Raw genomic sequence first — 12,180 nt, 5'->3', positions numbered from 1 at the left:
AGATTAGTTGTGCACCCCTTTTTATTCTTAAATAAACTATTGTTTTATATTTCTGACACGTTGTGTGAATGTCGGTTATTGTCAAGGGAATCCGAGTTCTACATGATCCAGAACTTAAATATGGTATGTCCCATTTCTTACATTTTGACATCCTTGAGAGGGTGACTAGAGACTAATTTATATTTAAATAAATTGTATACCTAATTCACTACACCATTAACTATCCTATTATTTTAAGCAATTTCAAATATGTCAGAATTGTTTATGGACTGAAACTTCACTGTAGCAGATCCTTCTTTGTAATTGTTTCATTTATATGTTGTTAGTCAGGATGAAGTGGCCACTGCCTGTCTGATGCAGATCAGAAATGGAGCCACTTCAGGAGCACACATGTGCTCACGGTGCTCCCCCACGGCATCAAGAAAGACATCAAAACAACTCTGATATCAACTTTGAATTTAAACTGTGAGTGTGGAATCAAAACCACTTTAACCATACATCAAACTTAATTACACCTGTCCCCCTAAATACATTCTGCAACGTAAGTGTTTACTGTCTTTATAAACTACTGTTCTATACAGTATATTAAGTTAATACAAAAATGCTGAAAAGGCTCGCACCCATATGAAAAATAAATTAATTGTTTAAAATAAAATGCAATGGATAAACTTTTTGGGGCCAATGTAAGGATATGTGCAAAGTGATTTGTGGCTGCAAAACACCCGTATTGCTGCCAAAAAAGTGTTTAGCTGGCGTAAAGTGGGACTTTAGCAGTCACAAAAAATGCGGCATATGTAAGAATGCTTTTCTCCTGCCGTTCTGCACCCGCTATCAAATTAGCACTGAGCCATCATTAATGCATTTAAATGATATTGAAATGTATTAAAATGAAGAAAAGAGCATGGACTTGGGCAGGGATCTGGAATACTAAGCGGGTACTAACATTATAATGAGATATAAGGATTTTGCCTTGCACTTGGGCAATTGATGACCCTCCAAAAATTTCCTCTGACAAGGTGCAGACCATTGTAGAAGTGAGTAATTAAGAGCTGTATAAAACCACACACCTTCAGAGATCTGTTGTTGGCCTCAGGATGGCTGCTGTGGTACACTGCCTGAGGCAGCGATGCTTGGCTCTTGTTGAGGACATGCAGGAAACCCTTCAGAGGAGAAGGGCAAGACGGAGAAGACCCTGCATATTCAAACCAGAGTAACTTTGTTTGGGATGGATTGTCCTCTCCGCTTGCCTCTCCAGCGGTGTCAGCTGTGATGTGGATGGCAGCCTCCTTCTGTTCCTGCTGCATGCCTGTGCTGTGTTGTGAGTTTCATTTTTGTTCACTCCCACAGGTCCTGCCACCTTTTCGTCACCTGGTTGACTGTCCTCCTGGTATAAGGTGACCAGACGTCCCGTTTTGGATGGGACAGTCCCACTTTTGGAACACTGGTCCCAGTGTCCCCAGAACCTTTCTTGGAACGTGCATTTCGTCCCGTTTTTCCCCAGAACATCGTCACACCGGTAACATGATATTTTATTTTCATGCAGGCTGCTGTGTTAATACCATTTCTAACGTATCACAGTGCAGTGATATTTGATGTGACTAAAAGGAAGATTGAACGACCACCAGCATTAAAAAGCAGCTGCACAGTGCCGTGCAAATCTGAAGAACTACTGAACAGTCAATGTTCATATTTGCAACCAATCACAGAGAATTGCAGGTGGGCTTACCCACTGACTGTTGCAAAAATGAAATGGCAGCAATCCTCGTCTGAATCATCACTCTAGCTGCGAGAAGAGGTTAGACTACTGTAGTCTAACAATAACGGCTCATACAGGTACAATTGTATTGTGTTGGAATTGTTCTCTTCATCCTTGATATTTGTATATCTGTATGCAAACGACTTGGCTTAATATGTAGCTATAGGTGACAATTGTGGAAATCAACACTGTCATGTCACATCACCATTAACAAGTTAACATGTTCCTCTCCATTTTTAGTGATGCCCATCAGCTTACAGCATTCGGAGAAACGTAAAGTGTTTGCCTACATGGATTACTACTTCAAAAGGAAATTCCTTTCTGCAATCATGGCAGCTTCTAAACAAAACCCAGAAAGGCTGATTAGTGGGCTTCATTTATTACACACAGTCAAAAGCTAGGATATTTAACACATTTCATCACCTTTAATAGTAATAGTTTAATAGTAGAAAGTGGCTGAAAAAAAATCCTAGTATCTATTAATCACGGCACACTAATGATCCAGGCAGAAAACTAGATTTGCAGCAGTAATCAGCAATAAAATAGAATCTCTGAATTTAATATTTTTGAATTGCTACTGTGTAATGTAATAACTATACTTGTTGTGTAGAAATGAAATTACAAAGACAATAAGATCATTTATTCACAAAAAAAGTTTTTGAAAGTAAAAGATTTCACTCTGAATATCACCATGAGTCTCTGCATTCACTTTCAATGTGATATTAGATCAAACATTGCCAAAGTGAAAATAAAAACCCTAGAGCTTCCCCATAGCTTGGAAGTTGAAAGTTAATCACAATATTTCCATACTGTCCCAGTTTAAAGACTTCAAAATGTGGTCACCTTATCCTTGTAACACCGACAGCATTGCCTTTCTCCACTATAGAGGACCATATGGTCTCTTTAGTAGCATAACTGATGTTGGCTGAGGCTTTTCCAAATAACTAAATTTCATGCTGAGTGACCTCAGCCGTAAGGACTCTCAGCTCCTCCTCAGGAAGTTTTTCTTTTCTTTTCTGTGTGCCAAGAGGACTTTGCTGCCCTTCCTCTGACATATTTTATTTGTTTGGTTTGATTTTCGTGCTCCAAAAATCTCATACAGTGCCTTCTGCTCTCTGTACTCCTAACTCACCTCACCTCTGGGCTGTAAGTGATTTTCCAAGTGAGCAAACTTTAGTGAAAAATGAAGTAGTGAAAGGGCCCAAGTCAGATTCACCGATATTATCTGGGGTGGATTTGAAACAAGACCACCTGAGCTGAAAGGTCAGTGTAGGAGTTCCTTCAAATTTTACAACCATATACTGCCAATAAAGTGGTCTGCAGACCCCTAGCACCCCTCATAGTTTCATTACCTAATCATAGCTTTTGTTGCGATGGTATTTATTCCTATGGCTTTTCGGTTCTGTGCACTCCCCTTGGATTTACAGACGTTTCAGTAGTTCACAGGAAGGGTTTCAACAATGACAGGTAATACATCACAACAATAAATGCACTTTCCAATCACTACAGCGAAACACAACAATAACCGTTTTCACCCCACAATATTTCCCACTCCCAGCATCCTCTGCTGCTAATTAGCATGTTGATGGGAGACCGGCTCAATATAATGCTGCTACTGTAAGTGTAAACCACTGGCAAATTGTACTTGAATAGATTTACAAAGTAACAATTAACAGTGCACCAGTAAGTCAAATCAAGTTATACATCCTACATCACCTATTTTATTTGAGCTTATCAAGTACCCAAACACTTCAAGAACAATATATCTTCTTTGATTTACTGAACATTCTTCTTTTCAAAACCATACCAGACAATATAGTTCCAGCTGCATTGGCTTGTACAAATTTGTTGTATTAATTAAAAGTTTAAATAAAAGTTTGAAAAAAGTGCTGCTTACATCAATTAAAAAAAGCAAAAAACAATAAACTGAACAATACATCGTGAAATAACCAGTTAACAAAACATCTTAATGTTGCATATGATGCAGTATGATTGCATTAAACTTCAAGCTCTACATCTGTACAATGATATATTCATTTTGTTTTTGAGCAACAGTGAACACAATGACTAGCTCGGCTTATCACCCAGTGGGGGGACTGGAGTGGTAAGGACATTTTATAGATCCTTAAAAAATGTGCAGAACCAATGTAAATTAATACACTATATTCATTTACATTACACAGATAAACAGTCACCTACAAACCTTTAGCATAATGAGCAGTGCTGTCTGTCATGCCTAGTACCCTGGGATTACAGAAGTAAACAAACAAAACACTTTGTTCAAACATTTGTGTGCCTTCACTTATTTTAGTGTTACCAAATGTCTTCTAATTGAGTGTTTTATAGTTATGGATTACCAGACAAATCGCTTCAATGAATGTACTGCTGTTGCACAATGGGCCTTGCTTGTCTGTTGGTGTGTCTTATCTGTCTGCCTGCCTGCCTCCACAGTCCTCTCAATATCTCTGTCTCCTTTCCTCTTGAATCATACAAGATGAATGCTATTAAACTCAGGTGTTTTAGAAATGCCATAAGGGCACTGCTGTGCATGAAAAACATATTGATCCAGAATTCTTTTTTTGCTTCTTTATTTATTTCTGGCTTATTATTGTTCATCCAGCTGTAGGAAAGAACATCAACAAATAAAAATTAATTGTGTCTGACATTTTATTGCCTTGTTTGTGTAGTAGTGTCAGTGATTTATGTATTTATTTCTGTGATATATATATAAACTATAATCCAGACGGCTAAGCCATTTACCGGTTCAACCAAAACCACATGTTATACACAGTACTCATGTCACCAGTCGTCAAAGCACGAGACTGCTTAATCTAATATGTTATTTATAGTAAACTTTTGGTTTACTAGTAGCCAACTACGCCACCTGGTGATGGTCAGGCACCAGGACCTGGATTTTAAACAAGTGAACACAGGTTCGTTTGTAAATGTAACTAGTTGGGAACCACCACAAAACGCTAACCACACCAAGAGGCAGACACAAATTACACGGTATAAAACGGTTTATTAAAACACCACAATAAACCAATAAGTAAAAATCACAAAATAAAAACCCAAAACATAACACCCACATCAATAGCTAGGGCGTAAAGTAACAAAATAAAAAACCCCACTACAGTGACTAGGGAGCAAAGTAACAAAATAAAATTAATAAAGCCCTCCAGTAATAACTAAAGAGCTATCGCTTCAATTTGCTCAATCTCCACTCGAGTCTTCCGGGGCAGGTAAACAGCGTCTTCCCAGCTCCACAAAATCCCTGTCTTCCGTACCACAACCAGGACAGTCCCCCATTAACATGTGCCCTCTCCTGGAGAAAAGAGAAGGAAAGAAAACACAGCAGCAATAATCTATTCCAACAGCGCTTAGTTCTCAATCGCACCTTGCTAGGTAGAGTGAAACAATGACAATATAAAGGAGGTCAAATAAAACCAAGACATATCTAAAATCCCACAACAAATAGAAGCACCTCCAATCAGAATCAATACAAATAGGAAGAAGGGTACACCAGGGTCCACTGTAACAACTAAAGTTGCTGACAATTATAAAATCACACCGCAATTTCCATCACCCAATGATTTGCTTAATACACCCAGTAATCTAGGTAGCAGACACAATCCAATGCAGCCTCAAACCATAATCCCAGTTCCAGTTCCAGCTCCAGTTCCGGTACTCCAGTATTCCAGTACTTCAATCAGCAATCCCAAGGTGCACCAGAATTCTCCTCCCCAGTTCTCATCCTCTGTATCCTGACATCTGTCTCCTGGTGCGTCTCCTTCTGTATCCTGGTGTGTCTGTTTCTGTATCCTGGGGTGTCTCCTTCTGTATCCTGGGGTGTCTCCTTCTGTATCCTGGGGTGTCTCCTTCTGTATCCTGGGGTGTCTGTCCGTTCTATTCATGCTGTGCTGCTTATAAACCCAGTTGGCCACTCCTATTCCTGCTCAAAACCAATCAGACACCCCCAATATCTAATTGGCACTAGCACTAGCCCAAAAACTACATTTCCCAAAATCTAACAGGAAATGTCTATATAAGGCGCAGGTTGATGACGTCACACTCCTGCTTCTCCTCAGTCACAGTGCTCCGTGTAATACAAACAAAAAAACGAGGTGAGTAACTTAACTTACAAAAAATAAATAAACGTGCTTCATAACAAAGTAATAAAGTGTTCTCACAACAAAAACAAAAGTTAAATATGTGATAAACCAATAATATAATAATAATAATAAAAAAACGTTATTTAAAAATACAAACAATACAAAATGAGAGACTGGGCTGGAAACGCTAAATTGTCATTCTGTGACACTCACACATGGACTGCTCGGACACAGTGTACAGCGTCCCGTGTCCTACTCAGCAGCCTTGAGCAGACTGACTGCTGCCTTTTTATATTAGTCAGCTGGCTTTAATTTACAATAATGTCACCTGAAAATAATTAACAAATAACAAAACAATTAACAAATACACGTGTTTGGCAGGGAGGATTTTTAATCCCATCCCTACTGTGCTATATATATATATATATATATATATATATATATATATATATATATATATATATATATATATATATATAATGTAATATAGCGGGTTGTGAGAGACGGCAGGGAGGGGGTTAAAACCTCCCTGCAAGAAAAAAAACAAGTGGGAATGCACCTTTTTGTTTGATTTGTATTGCTTTATTGTTTCATTTAATTTGCTTATTGTTTAGTTTAATTGTCTGAGTATTAATTATCATCCTCACCTGGGCTATTAGGGAATTAGACTCAGGTGCGGGAGTTTAAAAGGAGAGCAGGCAGTCTGCTCGGGGGGGCTGAGTGGAAGGAGGCAGAGAGGTGCGCTGTCTCCGAGTAGCCATTCGAGAGAGAAAAGTAAGTGCGGTGTTAAACCTGGGTTTTGTGAAGACGGGAAAACAGCTCAGCTGTCCCGTGTTAGGAAGGGTTCCTGAAAGTTGAGTTAGCCCTCCAAGAGGAGCTAGGTGTTTGTTTTGCTTTGTATTTGTTTTGTTTGAAAAATCCACTTCTGTGTGCTGGGTTGTATTTTTCAAGCGCGTTTGCGCTATTTTTTTTAATAAACACAAACAAAACAAATACAAAGCAAAAGCAAATAATAGTTTGGGATTGGCAATCTGTTGGGGTAGGACAGAATACCAAACACTAATTCTTAAAACTAACTTACATTACAAGTCTTTGGATGCACATAATTTGGGACAGTATCTTTTCAGTAACAAATGTATTTGCTTTCTATTTGGCAAAGTTATTATAAATAAGTCTGCCCAGTTTATCATGTTACCATTTACTTCCCATCTCAACATAATTGCGTGCCATTTAAAATGTTTATAACATTGATAACATTAACTTCAAGATCAAACTATAATAACTAACAATTATAAACTTTTTATTAAAGACAACATAAAACGGACCCAATGGGACTGGAGAAATAATGCACAGGATAACCTGGAAGTACTCTGTCAAACACAGAAAACAATTCAGACTGCTGCTATTAATAAAATGCAGCCGTGTCGAATATCAGAGTGGAAACCCAATCAATCGAAATAATGCATGCGTACCTGTGGACGATAATTATGAAACTACATCCAGACTGTAAACTTTGAGCTACTAAACAAAATTGAAATATTGATCTCATGCCCTGTAGATGATTTGATTATACAAGACTTGAAACTCTCCAACTCAATTAGAACAAAAGTTATTTATGAAAAGTTGTTCAAGGTTCCATTTTTGTTGACCTCATATCTCCGAAACAAAAAATGGTGCAAGCAACTGTTAAAATCACAGTGCGTTCTGAATATGAGAATGCATTTTAACTTAATGATTGGTATGTGTCTCATGGTCTTATGCTAGACTGTAACAGCAAATCAAAAATCATGCGCTAGCAACGGCTGCAGTTGGCTAAGCCTCCCTGACTCATGCTTGTGTTGAAAATAATTTCATTTAACATGGCTTCTGTCTTGTTCCCTTTTGTTCAGATCAAAGTGTATATCTCTTCCAATGCATTTCAATTTCATTTCAAGCTTGCTGTGTTTCTTACTCACTTTGAAATAATGGAAGGTCATTATCTGCAAATCCTGTGCAGGCTTTTAGGAAAGCAGGGATTCAAATTCCATTGTGCAAAGGCATGCATCCAAGTGCAATCCGAACTGTGCAGGAGCTGTGATTGCACTGATCAAGAAGGACAGAGAGTCACTGGTGTGTCCTGTAGCAGCTGTGTAAATCTGCACAACCACGAAGAACACCAGAGACTGCTTTGAGAGAGAGGGCACAATGTGGGAGAGTCATGAGGCAGACCGGTATCTGTGAATACTGGATTCATTGAAGAATTAAGATTCCTTAATTAAGCAGCTTGACAGCTGTTCTGATTCTCATTTGTAGTTATTATGTTAGAGCTCTTGTTTTGGCTAATCCAGTTCAATAGTATGCCGTATGTATTACATAAAGTGACACCAATAGTTACTCAGTCAACCCAAGTTAATAGAAGTACATTCTAAAGTAGGTTTTATTTGTAGCTGTAACTGTCAAGAAGTATGTCAGTAATATAAATCCCTATCCACAAAATGAGGGCTCTCTGTATGACCACAACGTGTATCAACATCATGTACAAAGCAACATAGAAAGTGAAATGACAATACAAAGTTTCCTGAAAGACTGTTCTGAAAATAGAGTGACATATCTATGAATAGATGTACTTGCACCTTCATATGTCCCTATATTGTGTTACTCTTAATAACTTATGCCTAAAGAATGTGTACACCAAGTTCATCAAAATGACATAAGCAGTTCTCAAGATACATGTTAAAATGTTAGTGTGACTGTAACAGGGGAGATCTGGACTGACTGTCTGGCACATTCATATTACTGCAGGTAGAGGGCAGCAGTCTCATGGGATCCGCCTGTCGGTCATGGCGATGACACGGAGAGGTGGGGAAGAGGGTGTGTGTGCTTTCCCTCTCTCTGAGTGGCTGAGGGGCGGGCCTTGGGAGACTGCTCGGCCCATAAGAACTGGCTTGGTTATGCGCTCGGGTGGCCGTGTTGGGGGAAATACAGTGTTGCTGGCAGAAAAGGCCAGCGTGAAACAAGGAGCAGGCGAGCCCGGCTGAGGGGCAGCCATTCATAAAAACCCAAAACTTATTTGCACAGAGCAATATAAATAGACACGTACCTGAGGGGACGTGTGTAGAAGTACGGGGAACCCTGGCCAACCCCGGCATATAGGCATAGCCGAGTGTAGGACGGAGACCCGTGCTGACCGGCTTAGCGGCAGTGGGGGCACTGCATAAGCAGCACTTTTGTTTGTAGTTTTATTACTGTGTTTTATTTTCCCTTTTTCTTTCGCCTTCTGTTTTCATTATTATTTTTGAGCACTTGAAGGTGCACGGACTGGGATACCTGTGTTGGTAACCCCGTGGTTCTGGTTTACTGTCGGCAGTATCCAGACCACGGACAACAGCGCCCTCTGCGGGCTAAACTAAATAAAATAATAAATAAGGAAAATAAATAAATCTGGGCACCTGTGCGGTGGTTACAAATAAAACCTTCTGTCTCCTGTGTCAGTAAATACCCCCACCCTTCCACAGTGACATACAGGCAGACAGGTGGGTGTACAGACAAGCAGAAGCCCCCGTATATCCCCAGCATCTAGTACTCTATGCTAAACAGTGGCAAGTCTCAACACAATTTAATAACAGTTTTCCAGATATATGAAACATGTAAAGTGTGCCTGTGGTGGGGTGCCCCGCCCATGTGCGTATTTTGTGTTTTATATTGTATGTGGTGTGTATATATTGGTGCACGGGGAATAAATTGGACTGTGTGTCAGGAGTGATTTAAAATATATACAGTTGTAGTCAAAAGGTTACATACCCCAATAGAATTTTATAATATCTAGATATTTCTCGAAAACAAATAATTTTAGTAAAAATCTTTTGTAGCAGAAGTTTTGCTTTTGTGGATGAGGAAAAAAAGTTACAAGAAATAGATGTCTACAATTATTTATTTCAGCATTTTTTATTTTTTTTTGCAAAACTCCTAAAATGCTAATTCAAAAGTATTCATACCCTTTGATGTATTCATACCCTGTTAATAACAGTCAGAGATTGAGTACCGAGTATTGCATGGTGAAGGCCTCAATGGTCGCAGGCCAAGGAAAAAGCCACTCTTAGGTGGCAATATCCTTCCATAGGGCTGTTTTTCCTATAATGGCACAGGAAATTTAGTTCCAATACATGGTAAAATGGATTCCACAGCATACCAAAGGATATTGGCCAATCATCTGAAACCCACTGGTACAAAACTTGGTTTAAAGCGCAACTGGACGTTCCAACACGACAACGATCCAAAGCACACATCAAAATCTACTTCAGAATGGTTAAAGAAGAATAAAATCAAGGTTTTGGAATGGCCTAGTCAAAGTCCCGATCTAAATCTGACTGAGAATCTTTGGTATGAGTTGAAAAAATTGTTTAAAAGAGGTTCTCATTGCTAAAGGTGCCTCAAATAGCTATTAACTCCTTGTCAGGGTATGAATACTTTTGAATTAGCATTTTTGGAGCTTTGCGAAAATTGCTGAAATAAATCATTGCAGGCATCTATTTCTTGTAACTTTTTTTTCCATCATCCACAAAAGTAAAACTTGTGCTAAAAAGATTTTTCCTATAATTCTTTGTTTTCGAGAAATTTCTAGAAATTATAAATTTCCATTGGGGTATGTAAACTTTGGACTACAACTGTATGTGTATTTAGGCACGAGGATTGCACAAATGAGTTCACATGCCGGGATTCAAGTGAATGATTAATTAGTAACTGAATCCCGGCACAGCTGTGTATATAGATGCACGAATCACTCACTCTGGGTTGGGTGTTCAGAGTGGAGAACGGGAGAGAGGAGGAGAAACAAATATACAATTTAGGTTTGTTTGTTTCTTTTGGCCAACGTGCCTTTTGTTTTGTAAAGTGTTTTGTTTGTTTAAACCTTTTATTTATAATAAATCAGAGTCCTGACTGTCTACTTCCTGGCCTGACATCACCACCAGCCAGCCTGTTAACAGTGCCATACGTACAAACATCATCTTCCACAATCTCCCCGTTGCGGGGGACTTCATCCCCTGCAGGGGATAGATAAGAAGTCTCACCTGCTACAGTACCTGCAGTGTACTAGCTTTTCTTAACCATTGTGAAAGCTGTACTAAACTGAATTGACAGAAATGACTTTGTACATTTGAAATACATTGAGATTTATAATAATCTAAACTATGAGTAATCAAGCAAAAACAAATGTTGGGAGTGAGCAGTAACACAGTACCATCCAGCCTGTCTCTCTTTGAGACTGCCAGCAAGGGGGCTCGGTTCCAAATGGGCCCAATTGTGTGGTGGTTTTATATCTAGGACTACTGTGCACACTGAGGACTTATTTTCACTTCTGACCTAAACTGGATTTGAATCCTCCAGAGATGAAAGGATGATGCATTAATCCACTGCACTACTTAGTCTCCAACCACATGTTTTATTTAGAGAGAATTTGTTTTTGAAAAGTTAATCCCAATATATCCAATTATCCCAATTACACATAATCATTTTAAAATGATTTAAGTACAGACATCACCATACTTTTGTTTTGGCCTGTTCCAGGACACATTAAGCACTGTCCCAATTGTATAGCAAGCAGATGATGGATTGGGGTAATAATGATCTTCAAATCATTAAATGTCTCCCAAGAGGTTGTTTGGTGACACTTTACAATATGTACAATATATGGCCAATCATGTGGGTCTTGGTTGTAATAATAGTAATGGTTTTAACATTATATGGGGAGTACTTCATAAATTGAGGATTTCTTTCATTGAATTAAATAAGAAATCATACTTGGGTTCCCATGAAATTGCTATGATTTATTAGCACGGGCAACCTGAACACGTCTCAGAGATACAGATCATTATCAGACCTGTGGCTTTGGTAGGAGGATGGTTGATGGGACCACAAAATATTTGGTATCTTTTTCTTTTCTTTCTCTTTTGTCTTCTATTTATAATCATCTCCAGAATGCAGTGTGAATCAGTTATATTTTGAAAAAATGTTTTTCATACAAAAATGTTTTTCATACAAAAACCTTTTCTTATTTGGCATAGAGATGGTATAAAAACTCTTGATTTCTCTAAAATATGACTGGGAGTCAGTCTCTTCTCTCTTGGGTGCAAGTCTGTCAGTCTCTTCTCTCTTCTTCTGTCTGTGCCTGACCTGGGCTGATACAATTCAAGGTTGTGCACTGATTCAACTAATCCAAGGTTAAACTGTTAAGAACGTGGACTTGGACTCAACCTCTGACAGATGTGAACAGGGCCCTGCACCTTTCATTTGTAAGCTGTGGTCTTGTCCCAGTTTAGCTTCATTTTGGGCGGT

The sequence above is a fragment of the Acipenser ruthenus genome, chromosome 21, assembly GCF_902713425.1.
Source record: "Acipenser ruthenus chromosome 21, fAciRut3.2 maternal haplotype, whole genome shotgun sequence".
Classification (NCBI taxonomy): Eukaryota; Metazoa; Chordata; class Actinopteri; order Acipenseriformes; family Acipenseridae; genus Acipenser; species Acipenser ruthenus.
This window is presented reverse-complemented; position numbering follows the sequence as displayed.